Source organism: Electrophorus electricus, unplaced genomic scaffold (genome assembly GCF_041902795.1).
Source record: "Electrophorus electricus isolate QZ-2024a unplaced genomic scaffold, ASM4190279v1 Scaffold165, whole genome shotgun sequence".
Lineage (NCBI taxonomy): Eukaryota > Metazoa > Chordata > Actinopteri > Gymnotiformes > Gymnotidae > Electrophorus > Electrophorus electricus.
In genome coordinates this window covers 22,501-37,500 of record NW_027658446.1, presented here as the reverse complement: position 1 = coordinate 37,500, position 15,000 = coordinate 22,501, and the positions used below count along the sequence as shown (strand labels likewise).

Here is a 15,000-nt window from a genome sequence, read left to right as displayed (position 1 = left end):
ACGCTCGCTTCTTTCTCGGGCGCAGGGGACCACGTTCCTGGCCAGGCCAGGAGCGGAGCCGAAACGAACCGAAACGAACCGAAGCGGGGGAGGAGAAGCTTGTGCACGGAGAACGGGCACTCAACCGCAGCGAACCCACCGACCGGATCTCACCGAGACAGCGACCGGGAACCGTCTGCTTTTAGGAAGACGGAGGCCAGGGGGCACCCCCCCACCTACGAACCTCCAACCGCGGTCCCGCCTGAGAAGGCAGGTCCGACAGATAGGAATAGCGACCCTCAGACAGGCGTAGCCCCGGGATGGACCCGGGGCCGCAATGTGCGTTCGAAATGTCGATGATCAATGTGTCCTGCAATTCACATTAGTTCTCGCAGCTGGCTGCGTTCTTCATCGACGCACGAGCCAAGTGATCCACCGCTAAGAGTTGTACTCTTTTATTTCAGGCTCAGTTTAGGTCTTTCACCACGACTACAAAGACAGGTTTAAAAGGTTTCACCAACCGGTCAGGCGCCCCCGTCTGCGAGTGTTGAAACGGGCGCGGGGTTGCGCTTTGCCCACACGCCCCACGTGGCAGACGAGTCAGTCTTTGAACCGCGGCCCTCCGCGCCCGCCCCGTCCGACCCCTCGAAAGGGGTGGAACTCACGTAGCGTGGGCCAAGCCCTAGGTACCTGCCGGGGGTCCCCCTGAGACTCCTTTCTGAGAGAGAGAAGCAGGGGAACCGGCTGCGCCACCCACCACCACCACGCCCCAGGACGCCGGTGGGCGGACGAACACAGGAAGGGCCATGGCCTGCCCCACGAGGAGCAGCGCTCGCAACCCCCCCCGGAAAGTCCGCTCGTCAGCGAGCAAGGGGACGGGGATGAATGACAAGGACAACAAAATAGGAAAACCCCTCGCGGTGGACGGAGGCAGCGGCCGTGCGAGCGAGAGGGAGGGCGCGGGACGGACCCGTACGACCCGCTCGACTCGCAGGCGCTTCTCCTGCCGGCAAGGTGAGGGGAAACCGGCCTTCGCCCGACGAGCGGGGACGCCGAGTTTTTTGAACGACGCGTCTCTCGCGCTGGAACCCAGAGAATACCGGGGCCTGCGGGGGGGGGGTGCTGAAGGACGACGCGGAGGAAGAGGCGGAGGACGAGGAAGGGGTGGGAGGGACTAGGCTCCTCCTTTATGCCTTCTGTCCAGCCTGACCTGCAAGCGACCACGTGTAACAGCAACCCCGAAGACCCTTTCGACCCTGGGCCCCGACGCGGGGGGACGGCGAAGTCGAGGGGGTCGGGAGAGGAGGCACGCCGGACAGCGTTACCCGTTAATGATCCTTTCGCAGGTTCACCTACGAAAACCTTGTTACGACTTTTACTTCCTCTAGATAGTCAAGTTTGATCGACTTCTCGGCGCTCCGCCAAGGCCCGCGAGGAGCCCCGGCGGGGCCGATCCGAGGACCTCACTAAACCATCCGATCGGTAGTAGCGACGGGCGGTGTGTACAAAGGGCAGGGACTTAATCAACGCGAGCTTATGACCCGCGCTTACTGGGAATTCCTCGTTCATGGGGAATAATTGCAATCCCCAGTCCCCATCACGAATGGGGTTCAGCGGATTACCCGCACCTCTCGGTGTAGGGTAGGCACACGCTGATCCAACCATTGTGGCGCGCGTGCAGCCCCGGACATCTAAGGGCATCACAGACCTGTTATTGCTCCATCTCGCGTGGCTGAACGCCACTTGTCCCTCTAAGAAGTTTGACGCCGACCGCGGAGGGCCGCGTAACTATTTAGCATGCCGGAGTCTCGTTCGTTATCGGAATTAACCAGACAAATCGCTCCACCAACTAAGAACGGCCATGCACCACCACCCACAGAATCGAGAAAGAGCTATCAATCTGTCAATCCTTTCCGTGTCCGGGCCGGGTGAGGTTTCCCGTGTTGAGTCAAATTAAGCCGCAGGCTCCACTCCTGGTGGTGCCCTTCCGTCAATTCCTTTAAGTTTCAGCTTTGCAACCATACTCCCCCCGGAACCCACAGACTCGTGGTTTCCCTCACGCTGCCCGGCGGGTCATGGGAATAACGCCGCCGGATCGCGGGTCGGCATAGTTTACGGTCGGAACTACGACGGTATCTGATCGTCTTCGAACCTCCGACTTTCGTTCTTGATTAATGAAAACATTCTTGGCAAATGCTTTCGCTTTCGTCCGTCTTGCGCCGGTCCAAGAATTTCACCTCTAGCGGCGCAATACGAATGCCCCCGGCCGTCCCTCTTAATCATGGCCCTGGTTCAGGAAACCCACAAAATAGAACCGGAGTCCTATTCCATTATTCCTAGCTCAGGTATTCAGGCGAGAAGCGGGCCCGCTTTGAACACTCTAATTTTTTCAAAGTAAACGCTCCGAGCCCCGTCCGGACACCCAGCCAAGGGCATCCGGGGGGCACCGGGAGACAGGGTCTGAGACAGGCGGTGGCACGCCTCGCGGCGGACCGCCAGCCCACTCCCGACATCCAACTACGAGCTTTTTAACTGCAGCAACTTTAATATACGCTATTGGAGCTGGAATTACCGCGGCTGCTGGCACCAGACTTGCCCTCCAATGGGTCCTCACCCATGGGTTTAGGATACGCTCATTCCGATTACAGGGCCTCGAAAGAGACCTGTATCGTTATTTTTCGTCACTACCTCCCCGTGTCGGGAATGGGTAATTTGCGCGCCTGCTGCCTTCCTTGGATGTGGTAGCCGTTTCTCAGGCTCCCTCTCCGGAATCGAACCCTGATTCCCCGTTACCCGTGGTCACCATGGTAGCCGACTATGGTACCATCGAAAGTTGATAGGGCAGACATTCGAATGAGACGTCGCCGCCGCGGAGGGCGCGCGATCGGCCCGAGGTTATCTAGAGTCACCAAAGCGGCCGGGGGGCCCGAGCCCCCCGGATGGGTTTTGGGTCTGATAAATGCACGCATCCCCCGAAGGGTCAGCGCTCGTTTGCATGTATTAGCTCTAGAATTACCACAGTTATCCGAGTAACGTGTGGAGCGATCAAAGGAACCATAACTGATTTAATGAGCCATTCGCAGTTTCACTGTACCGGCCGTGTGCACTTAGACCTGCATGGCTTAATCTTTGAGACAAGCATATGTTACTGGCAGGATCAACCAGGTAGTTTGCACCGTGGTCTGGGATGAACCACGAGTGACATCCGCCTCCCCTTCCGGGGGCTAGGAAGCAGCGGGTTGTAAGTGCGTGCGCCGTCAGGTCCAGACGCCATACAGGGCTACCCAGGACAGCTTCCGCGGCCAGTGTAAACGTGCTCGCGCACCGCCCTCTGGCCTTCGGACGCCGACCTCTCACCTTGATGCAAAGCTGTCCCATCCGGTCATGCCCGCACCGTACCCCGTCCACCTCCTCCGGAGGTGCGGACGGCCGACTCCAGGTGCTTTCGGCGTTCCCTCTCTTCACGCCGTTTTGATTTTCGTGGGCCGCTGGTGGGGGGACAAGGGAAAGACCTCGTCGAATTCCCTCCCCCCTAGCCTCGCTCAACCTACGTTTCGTGATGTAACCAAGAAGAGTGATTCGTGGGCCCAGGTAGGTTTGAAGAGGAGGCCAACAAAGCAGGGCACTCCCTTCCTCCCAAACCACAGACACCAGTATAGGACAACTGAGTAGACAGACTGGCCGTCTGAGTCTCCCCCAGAGAGTTCTGGGATGGGTTACAAATAACCCCCACCCCCCATCAGAGGCTTGACCCGCTAGAACCAGGGAGGATCTGTCAAAACCGCTCTCCACATCAGAAGTTCTGGATCAGCCGGGGCTGGTCGGCAGACGTCCACCTAAGGCCGTGGCCTAACCCCGTGTGGGGGGATAGCGCTCGCACCCGTACACGTGGACACCCGCTCGTCAAATGGCTGGCTCCTCACTTACCGTAGGGGGAATGGTTTGCCTACCCCTGGCGGGTCTGGTACTCCACTCTACCAAACAAGGAAGCAACACACCAATAGACCCCTGCAACACCGGGCAGCTTTGGGCAGTGTCACTACACTCCTCCTTGTTCTTCACGTTCCTTCCGTGGTGATTTTTTTTTTTTTTTCGTGGCCATTGCCGTGCATGGCTTCCCCATCGCTTTGCATGCTCTCCATTGCCTCGTGCTGCTTCACCATTGGTCTCACCTGGAGACCGAAGCCGCTCTCCCAGTAACCCGATGGTACCTGGCCAGAAAACCCCGTGCCCGATTTCATCTAGGACAAGGGCCAAACCACAGACCGTGCCCGTCCAGGGTCAACCCCTGGTCGGACAGGCCTGGTGGGTCGATACCATGGATGTGGCAGGCCGACGAGAATCCACTGGTACATTTACAAACACGCCCACCCTGGTGGCATGGCTGTACGACCCATCGTCGAAGCACGCTGCGGCGGACTGAGCCATTGGATCCAGTTGCCTGGGCGTACACTCAGCCCAACAGACGCACTCGGGTCGGGGAGAGCAAAGCAGACTGTGTGCCTGGATGTGCCCACTTCCATAGGGGAATCGGCATGATGGTTCACTTAACCCGAGGAGGGCTCCCCTCGCGGGATAAGCACCCCCCTCGGGGGATGGGGGGGGGGGGGGCATCCAGAGCACACCACTTTCCGGTAGGGGACAGGCGTTTGATCATGTGTCCGAGGGAGAGCTCCCCTTGCCGGCCGAACACCCCTCGGACTCCCCTTGGGCTTCCAGAGAACGCCACTGGATGAATTTAGTGCTTGGACCCCATTGATTCTCTTTGCTCTCCCATATACCCGACGGGACCTATTTGCAAAACCCCGTGCCAACCAGACCCCCAGGAAGGGGGCTGGCGGCTAACCATGCCCAGCAGGGTGCACCCTGGTCGGACACTTTGGGAGGGTCGAGAGCCTGGAAGTGCCACCCGGGGGAGTAATTCTGATTTCCGTTTTAATGCACTCAGGGACAGCCCGAGGACCTCTGTAGTGCACCTGAGGCGGACTGAGCCGTCGGGTCCAGGGGTCTGGAGTTCGGAACCTCCAGGGTTCACCTGGCTGTTCTCTTAGCCCGGCAGGGTGCACCCTGGTCGGACACTTTGGGAGGGTCGAGAGCCTGGATGTGCCACCCCGACGAGTAATGAGTTTTCCCTTCGTATCTCTTCCGGACCAGGTCCGATTCGCACGAAACTCGCTGGGCATGGCCAGGAGCGCCCCCTGCTGCCCACGCCACCGTCCCCGCGCTTCTACTCCCGAGGGCCGAGGAGACAGCGAAGCGTGGGTCGGGTCGCCTGCTTCCAGGGTCTCCCTGGTACTCTCCAGTCTCCCGAGTCCATCGGGTCCGACCTCGTATTTTTAGCCCAGACGGGGAATGAGAAAGGGGCCCCCGACCGCCCGAGGGCGGGCGCTCGCTTCTCAGCCTAGGAACGTCCGATTCCCACGAAACTTTTACGCCAGACGTTCCTGGCAGCGAGCGCGTTCAAAGGTGACCCGCGCTGCTTCTCTCCTCCCAAGGGCCGAAGAGATATTCGTCTTCAAACCCGACCGGCCCTGTGTTTGCCGCCCCGGCGGTTTTAAAAAATCATAGCGTAAAAACGGTGGGTGCGCTTCGCCTGCCGCTTGGACAGCGTTAAACGGCAGCCCCGGCTCTTTCCAAAGGGCCCTCAACCGACTTTCTGCTCCCAAGGAGCCCAGAGATATGAAACCGATAAATCAAAACCCCGTGCCAACCAGACCTCCAGGAAGGGGGCTGGCGGCTAACCATGCCCGGCAGGGTGCACCCTGGTCGGACGCTTTGGGAGGGTCGAGAGCCTGGATGTGCCACCCCGACGAGTAATGAGTTTTCCCTTCGTATCTCTTCCGGACCAGGTCCGATTCGCACGAAACTCGCTGGGCATGGCCAGGAGCGCCCCCTGCTGCCCAGGCCTGGCTCTGGGCCTGGGCACACTTCATTCACTTTGTACCTTTAAATCATACTACTACTACTACTACTACCACCAGAATTCCAGGGCCAAGAGGTCACACAGTCATACACAGCAAAGTAGCTCTGGGCCTGGGCACACTTCAAGAAGTTTGTCCCTTTATATAAGCCTAGAAATAGACTTCCAGGCCCAAGAGTTCAAACACATTCATGCCCAGCAAAGTAGCTCTGGGCCTGGGCACACTTCAATCACTTTGTGCCTTTAAATCATACTACTACTACCAGACTTCCAGGCCCAAGAGGTCAAACACAGTCATGCCCAGCAAAGTAGCTCTGGGCCTGGGCACACTTCATTCACTTTGTGCCTTTAAATCATACTACTACTACCACCAGAATTCCAGGGCCAAGAGGTCACACAGTCATACACAGCAAAGTAGCTCTGGGCCTGGGCACACTTCAAGAAGTTTGACCCTTTATATAAGCCTAGAAATAGACTTCCAGAGCCAAGAGGTCAAACACAGTCATGCACAGCAAAGTAGCTCTGGGCCTGGGCACACTTCAAGCACTTTGTGCCTTTAAATCATACTACTACTACTACTACTACTACTACTACTACTACTACTACCAGACTTCCAGGCCCAAGAGTTCAAACACATTCATGCCCAGCAAAGTAGCTCTGGGCCTGGGCACACTTCATTCACTTTGTGCCTTTAAATCATACTACTACTACCACCAGACTTCCAGGGCCAAGAGGTCAACCACAGTCATGCACAGCAAAGTAGCTCTGGGCCTGGGCACACTTCAAGATGTTTGACCCTTTATATAAGCCTAGAAATAGACTTCCAGGCCCAAGAGTTCAAACACATTCATGCCCAGCAAAGTAGCTCTGGGCCTGGGCACACTTCAATCACTTTGTGCCTTTAAATCATACTACTACTACCACCAGACTTCCAGGCCCAAGAGGTCAAACACAGTCATGCCCAGCAAAGTAGCTCTGGGCCTGGGCACACTTCAATCACTTTGTGCCTTTAAATCATACTACTACTACCAGACTTCCAGGCCCAAGAGTTCAAACACATTCATGCCCAGCAAAGTAGCTCTGGGCCTGGGCACACTTCAAGATGTTTGACCCTTTATATAAGCCTAGAAATAGACTTCCAGAGCCAAGAGGTCAAACACAGTCATGCCCAGCAAAGTAGCTCTGGGCCTGGGCACACTTCAATCACTTTGTGCCTTTAAATCATACTACTACTACCAGACTTCCAGGCCCAAGAGTTCAAACACATTCATGCCCAGCAAAGTAGCTCTGGGCCTGGGCACACTTCAAGATGTTTGACCCTGTATATAAGCCTAGAAATAGACTTCCAGAGCCAAGAGGTCAAACACAGTCATGCCCAGCAAAGTAGCTCTGGGCCTGGGCACACTTCATTCACTTTGTGCCTTTAAATCATACTACTACTACCAGACTTCCAGGCCCAAGAGTTCAAACACATTCATGCCCAGCAAAGTAGCTCTGGGCCTGGGCACACTTCAATCACTTTGTGCCTTTAAATCATACTACTACTACCAGACTTCCAGGCCCCAGAGGTCAAACACAGTCATGCCCAGCAAAGTAGCTCTGGGCCTGGGCACACTTCAAGAAGTTTGACCCTTTATATAAGCCTAGAAATAGACTTCCAGAGCCAAGAGGTCAAACACAGTCATGCACAGCAAAGTAGCTCTGGGCCTGGGCACACTTCATTCACTTTGTGCCTTTAAATCATACTACTACTACCACCAGACTTCCAGGCCCAAGAGGTCAAACACATTCATGCCCAGCAAAGTAGCTCTGGGCCTGGGCACACTTCAATCACTTTGTGCCTTTAAATCATACTACTACTACCAGACTTCCAGGCCCAAGAGGTCAAACACAGTCATGCCCAGCAAAGTAGCTCTGGGCCTGGGCACACTTCAATCACTTTGTGCCTTTAAATCATACTACTACTACCAGACTTCCAGGCCCAAGAGTTCAAACACATTCATGCCCAGCAAAGTAGCTCTGGGCCTGGGCACACTTCAAGATGTTTGACCCTGTATATAAGCCTAGAAATAGACTTCCAGAGCCAAGAGGTCAAACACAGTCATGCCCAGCAAAGTAGCTCTGGGCCTGGGCACACTTCATTCACTTTGTGCCTTTAAATCATACTACTACTACCAGACTTCCAGGCCCAAGAGTTCAAACACATTCATGCCCAGCAAAGTAGCTCTGGGCCTGGGCACACTTCAATCACTTTGTGCCTTTAAATCATACTACTACTACCAGACTTCCAGGCCCCAGAGGTCAAACACAGTCATGCCCAGCAAAGTAGCTCTGGGCCTGGGCACACTTCAAGAAGTTTGACCCTTTATATAAGCCTAGAAATAGACTTCCAGAGCCAAGAGGTCAAACACAGTCATGCCCAGCAAAGTAGCTCTGGGCCTGGGCACACTTCATTCACTTTGTACCTTTAAATCATACTACTACTACCAGACTTCCAGGCCCAAGACGTCAAACACAGTCATGCCCAGCAAAGTAGCTCTGGGCCTGGGCACACTTCATTCACTTTGTACCTTTAAATCATACTACTACTACTACTACTACTACTACTACTACTACTACTACTACCAGACTTCCAGGCCCAAGAGTTCAAACACATTCATGCCCAGCAAAGTAGCTCTGGGCCTGGGCTCACTTCAATCACTTTGTGCCTTTAAATCATACTACTACTACCACCAGACTTCCAGGCCCAAGAGGTCAAACACAGTCATGCCCAGCAAAGTAGCTCTGGGCCTGGGCACACTTCAATCACTTTGTGCCTTTAAATCATACTACTACTACTACCACCAGACTTCCAGACCCAAGAGGTCAAACACAGTCATGCCCAGCAAAGTAGCTCTGGGCCTGGGCACACTTCAAGAAGTTTGACCCTTTATATAAGCCTAGAAATAGACTTCCAGGCCCAAGAGGTCAAACACAGTCATGCCCAGCAAAGTAGCTCTGGGCCTGGGCACACTTCATTCACTTTGTACCTTTAAATCATACTACTACTACTACTACTACTACTACTACTACTACTACTACCAGACTTCCAGGCCCAAGAGGTCAAACACAGTCATGCCCAGCAAAGTAGCTCTGGGCCTGGGCACACTTCATTCACTTTGTGCCTTTAAATCATACTACTACTACCACCAGAATTCCAGGGCCAAGAGGTCACACAGTCATACACAGCAAAGTAGCTCTGGGCCTGGGCACACTTCAAGAAGTTTGACCCTTTATATAAGCCTAGAAATAGACTTCCAGGCCCAAGAGGTCAAACACAGTCATGCCCAGCAAAGTAGCTCTGGGCCTGGGCACACTTCATTCACTTTGTACCTTTAAATCATACTACTACTACTACTACTACTACTACTACCAGACTTCCAGGCCCAAGAGGTCAAACACAGTCATGCCCAGCAAAGTAGATCTGGGCCTGGGCACACTTCAAGAAGTTTGACCCTTTATATAAGCCTAGAAATAGACTTTCAGGCCCAAGAGGTCAAACACAGTCATGCCCAGCAAAGTAGCTGTGGGCCTGGGCACACTTCATTCACTTTGTACCTTTAAATCATACTACTACTACTACTACTACTACTACTACTACTACTACTACTACTACTACTACTACCAGACTTCCAGGCCCAAGAGGTCAAACACAGTCATGCCCAGCAAAGTAGCTCTGGGCCTGGGCACACTTCAAGAAGTTTGACCCTTTATATAAGCCTAGAAATAGACTTCCAGGCCCAAGAGTTCAAACACATTCATGCCCAGCAAAGTAGCTCTGGGCCTGGGCACACTTCAATCACTTTGTGCCTTTAAATCATACTACTACTACCACCAGACTTCCAGGCCCAAGAGGTCAAACACAGTCATGCCCAGCAAAGTAGCTCTGGGCCTGGGCACACTTCAATCACTTTGTGCCTTTAAATCATACTACTACTACCAGACTTCCAGGCCCAAGAGTTCAAACACATTCATGCCCAGCAAAGTAGCTCTGGGCCTGGGCACACTTCATTCACTTTGTGCCTTTAAATCATACTACTACTACCACCAGACTTCCAGGGCCAAGAGGTCAACCACAGTCATGCACAGCAAAGTAGCTCTGGGCCTGGGCACACTTCAAGATGTTTGACCCTTTATATAAGCCTAGAAATAGACTTCCAGGCCCAAGAGTTCAAACACATTCATGCCCAGCAAAGTAGCTCTGGGCCTGGGCACACTTCAATCACTTTGTGCCTTTAAATCATACTACTACTACCACCAGACTTCCAGGCCCAAGAGGTCAAACACAGTCATGCCCAGCAAAGTAGCTCTGGGCCTGGGCACACTTCAATCACTTTGTGCCTTTAAATCATACTACTACTACCAGACTTCCAGGCCCAAGAGTTCAAACACATTCATGCCCAGCAAAGTAGCTCTGGGCCTGGGCACACTTCAAGATGTTTGACCCTGTATATAAGCCTAGAAATAGACTTCCAGAGCCAAGAGGTCAAACACAGTCATGCCCAGCAAAGTAGCTCTGGGCCTGGGCACACTTCATTCACTTTGTGCCTTTAAATCATACTACTACTACCAGACTTCCAGGCCCAAGAGTTCAAACACATTCATGCCCAGCAAAGTAGCTCTGGGCCTGGGCACACTTCAATCACTTTGTGCCTTTAAATCATACTACTACTACCAGACTTCCAGGCCCCAGAGGTCAAACACAGTCATGCCCAGCAAAGTAGCTCTGGGCCTGGGCACACTTCAAGAAGTTTGACCCTTTATATAAGCCTAGAAATAGACTTCCAGAGCCAAGAGGTCAAACACAGTCATGCACAGCAAAGTAGCTCTGGGCCTGGGCACACTTCATTCACTTTGTGCCTTTAAATCATACTACTACTACCACCAGACTTCCAGGCCCAAGAGGTCAAACACATTCATGCCCAGCAAAGTAGCTCTGGGCCTGGGCACACTTCAATCACTTTGTGCCTTTAAATCATACTACTACTACCAGACTTCCAGGCCCAAGAGGTCAAACACAGTCATGCCCAGCAAAGTAGCTCTGGGCCTGGGCACACTTCAATCACTTTGTGCCTTTAAATCATACTACTACTACCAGACTTCCAGGCCCAAGAGTTCAAACACATTCATGCCCAGCAAAGTAGCTCTGGGCCTGGGCACACTTCAAGATGTTTGACCCTGTATATAAGCCTAGAAATAGACTTCCAGAGCCAAGAGGTCAAACACAGTCATGCCCAGCAAAGTAGCTCTGGGCCTGGGCACACTTCATTCACTTTGTGCCTTTAAATCATACTACTACTACCAGACTTCCAGGCCCAAGAGTTCAAACACATTCATGCCCAGCAAAGTAGCTCTGGGCCTGGGCACACTTCAAGATGTTTGACCCTTTATATAAGCCTAGAAATAGACTTCCAGAGCCAAGAGGTCAAACACAGTCATGCCCAGCAAAGTAGCTCTGGGCCTGGGCACACTTCAATCACTTTGTGCCTTTAAATCATACTACTACTACCAGACTTCCAGGCCCAAGAGTTCAAACACATTCATGCCCAGCAAAGTAGCTCTGGGCCTGGGCACACTTCAAGATGTTTGACCCTGTATATAAGCCTAGAAATAGACTTCCAGAGCCAAGAGGTCAAACACAGTCATGCCCAGCAAAGTAGCTCTGGGCCTGGGCACACTTCATTCACTTTGTGCCTTTAAATCATACTACTACTACCAGACTTCCAGGCCCAAGAGTTCAAACACATTCATGCCCAGCAAAGTAGCTCTGGGCCTGGGCACACTTCAATCACTTTGTGCCTTTAAATCATACTACTACTACCAGACTTCCAGGCCCCAGAGGTCAAACACAGTCATGCCCAGCAAAGTAGCTCTGGGCCTGGGCACACTTCAAGAAGTTTGACCCTTTATATAAGCCTAGAAATAGACTTCCAGAGCCAAGAGGTCAAACACAGTCATGCACAGCAAAGTAGCTCTGGGCCTGGGCACACTTCATTCACTTTGTGCCTTTAAATCATACTACTACTACCACCAGACTTCCAGGCCCAAGAGGTCAAACACATTCATGCCCAGCAAAGTAGCTCTGGGCCTGGGCACACTTCAATCACTTTGTGCCTTTAAATCATACTACTACTACCAGACTTCCAGGCCCAAGAGGTCAAACACAGTCATGCCCAGCAAAGTAGCTCTGGGCCTGGGCACACTTCAATCACTTTGTGCCTTTAAATCATACTACTACTACCAGACTTCCAGGCCCAAGAGTTCAAACACATTCATGCCCAGCAAAGTAGCTCTGGGCCTGGGCACACTTCAAGATGTTTGACCCTGTATATAAGCCTAGAAATAGACTTCCAGAGCCAAGAGGTCAAACACAGTCATGCACAGCAAAGTAGCTCTGGGCCTGGGCACACTTCATTCACTTTGTGCCTTTAAATCATACTACTACTACCAGACTTCCAGGCCCAAGAGTTCAAACACATTCATGCCCAGCAAAGTAGCTCTGGGCCTGGGCACACTTCAATCACTTTGTGCCTTTAAATCATACTACTACTACCAGACTTCCAGGCCCCAGAGGTCAAACACAGTCATGCCCAGCAAAGTAGCTCTGGGCCTGGGCACACTTCAAGAAGTTTGACCCTTTATATAAGCCTAGAAATAGACTTCCAGAGCCAAGAGGTCAAACACAGTCATGCCCAGCAAAGTAGCTCTGGGCCTGGGCACACTTCATTCACTTTGTACCTTTAAATCATACTACTACTACCAGACTTCCAGGCCCAAGACGTCAAACACAGTCATGCCCAGCAAAGTAGCTCTGGGCCTGGGCACACTTCATTCACTTTGTACCTTTAAATCATACTACTACTACTACTACTACTACTACTACTACTACTACTACTACCAGACTTCCAGGCCCAAGAGTTCAAACACATTCATGCCCAGCAAAGTAGCTCTGGGCCTGGGCTCACTTCAATCACTTTGTGCCTTTAAATCATACTACTACTACCAGACTTCCAGGCCCAAGAGTTCAAACACATTCATGCCCAGCAAAGTAGCTCTGGGCCTGGGCACACTTCAAGATGTTTGACCCTTTATATAAGCCTAGAAATAGACTTCCAGGCCCAAGAGGTCAAACACAGTCATGCCCAGCAAAGTAGCTCTGGGCCTGGGCACACTTCATTCACTTTGTACCTTTAAATCATACTACTACTACTACTACTACTACTACTACTACTACTACTACTACTACCAGACTTCCAGGCCCAAGAGGTCAAACACAGTCATGCCCAGCAAAGTAGCTCTGGGCCTGGGCACACTTCATTCACTTTGTGCCTTTAAATCATACTACTACTACCACCAGAATTCCAGGGCCAAGAGGTCACACAGTCATACACAGCAAAGTAGCTCTGGGCCTGGGCACACTTCAAGAAGTTTGACCCTTTATATAAGCCTAGAAATAGACTTCCAGGCCCAAGAGGTCAAACACAGTCATGCCCAGCAAAGTAGCTCTGGGCCTGGGCACACTTCATTCACTTTGTACCTTTAAATCATACTACTACTACTACTACTACTACTACTACTACTACCAGACTTCCAGGCCCAAGAGGTCAAACACAGTCATGCCCAGCAAAGTAGATCTGGGCCTGGGCACACTTCAAGAAGTTTGACCCTTTATATAAGCCTAGAAATAGACTTTCAGGCCCAAGAGGTCAAACACAGTCATGCCCAGCAAAGTAGCTGTGGGCCTGGGCACACTTCATTCACTTTGTACCTTTAAATCATACTACTACTACTACTACTACTACTACTACTACTACTACTACTACTACCAGACTTCCAGGCCCAAGAGTTCAAACACATTCATGCCCAGCAAAGTAGCTCTGGGCCTGGGCACACTTCAAGATGTTTGACCCTTTATATAAGCCTAGAAATAGACTTCCAGAGCCAAGAGGTCAAACACAGTCATGCCCAGCAAAGTAGCTCTGGGCCTGGGCACACTTCAATCACTTTGTGCCTTTAAATCATACTACTACTACCAGACTTCCAGGCCCAAGAGTTCAAACACATTCATGCCCAGCAAAGTAGCTCTGGGCCTGGGCACACTTCAAGATGTTTGACCCTGTATATAAGCCTAGAAATAGACTTCCAGAGCCAAGAGGTCAAACACAGTCATGCCCAGCAAAGTAGCTCTGGGCCTGGGCACACTTCATTCACTTTGTACCTTTAAATCATACTACTACTACCAGACTTCCAGGCCCAAGACGTCAAACACAGTCATGCCCAGCAAAGTAGCTCTGGGCCTGGGCACACTTCATTCACTTTGTACCTTTAAATCATACTACTACTACTACTACTACTACTACTACTACTACTACTACTACCAGACTTCCAGGCCCAAGAGTTCAAACACATTCATGCCCAGCAAAGTAGCTCTGGGCCTGGGCACACTTCAATCACTTTGTGCCTTTAAATCATACTACTACTACCACCAGACTTCCAGGCCCAAGAGGTCAAACACAGTCATGCCCAGCAAAGTAGCTCTGGGCCTGGGCACACTTCAATCACTTTGTGCCTTTAAATCATACTACTACTACCAGACTTCCAGGCCCAAGAGTTCAAACACATTCATGCCCAGCAAAGTAGCTCTGGGCCTGGGCACACTTCAATCACTTTGTGCCTTTAAATCATACTACTACTACTACCACCAGACTTCCAGACCCAAGAGGTCAAACACAGTCATGCCCAGCAAAGTAGCTCTGGGCCTGGGCACACTTCAATCACTTTGTGCCTTTAAATCATACTACTACTACCAGACTTCCAGGCCCAAGAGTTCAAACACATTCATGCCCAGCAAAGTAGCTCTGGGCCTGGGCACACTTCAATCACTTTGTGCCTTTAAATCATACTACTACTACTACCACCAGACTTCCAGACCCAAGAGGTCAAACACAGTCATGCCCAGCAAAGTAGCTCTGGGCCTGGGCACACTTCAAGAAGTTTGACCCTTTATATAAGCCTAGAAATAGACTTCCAGGCCCAAGAGGTCAAACACAGTCATGCCCAGC

At 51.9% G+C, this 15,000-nt stretch overlaps 2 non-coding genes across 2 annotated transcripts; both read right to left on the bottom strand.

Moving 5' to 3' along the window:
* Positions 1–272: 272 nt before the first annotated feature.
* LOC145655077 (5.8S ribosomal RNA) lies at positions 273–426 on the bottom strand. Its single transcript, XR_014121260.1, has one exon. It is a non-coding gene; the product is annotated as a 5.8S ribosomal RNA (ribosomal RNA).
* Positions 427–1,308: 882 nt separating this feature from the next.
* LOC145655079 (18S ribosomal RNA) lies at positions 1,309–3,147 on the bottom strand. The gene has a single exon (XR_014121262.1). It is a non-coding gene; the product is annotated as an 18S ribosomal RNA (ribosomal RNA).
* Between the last annotated feature and the right edge of the window lie 11,853 nt (positions 3,148–15,000).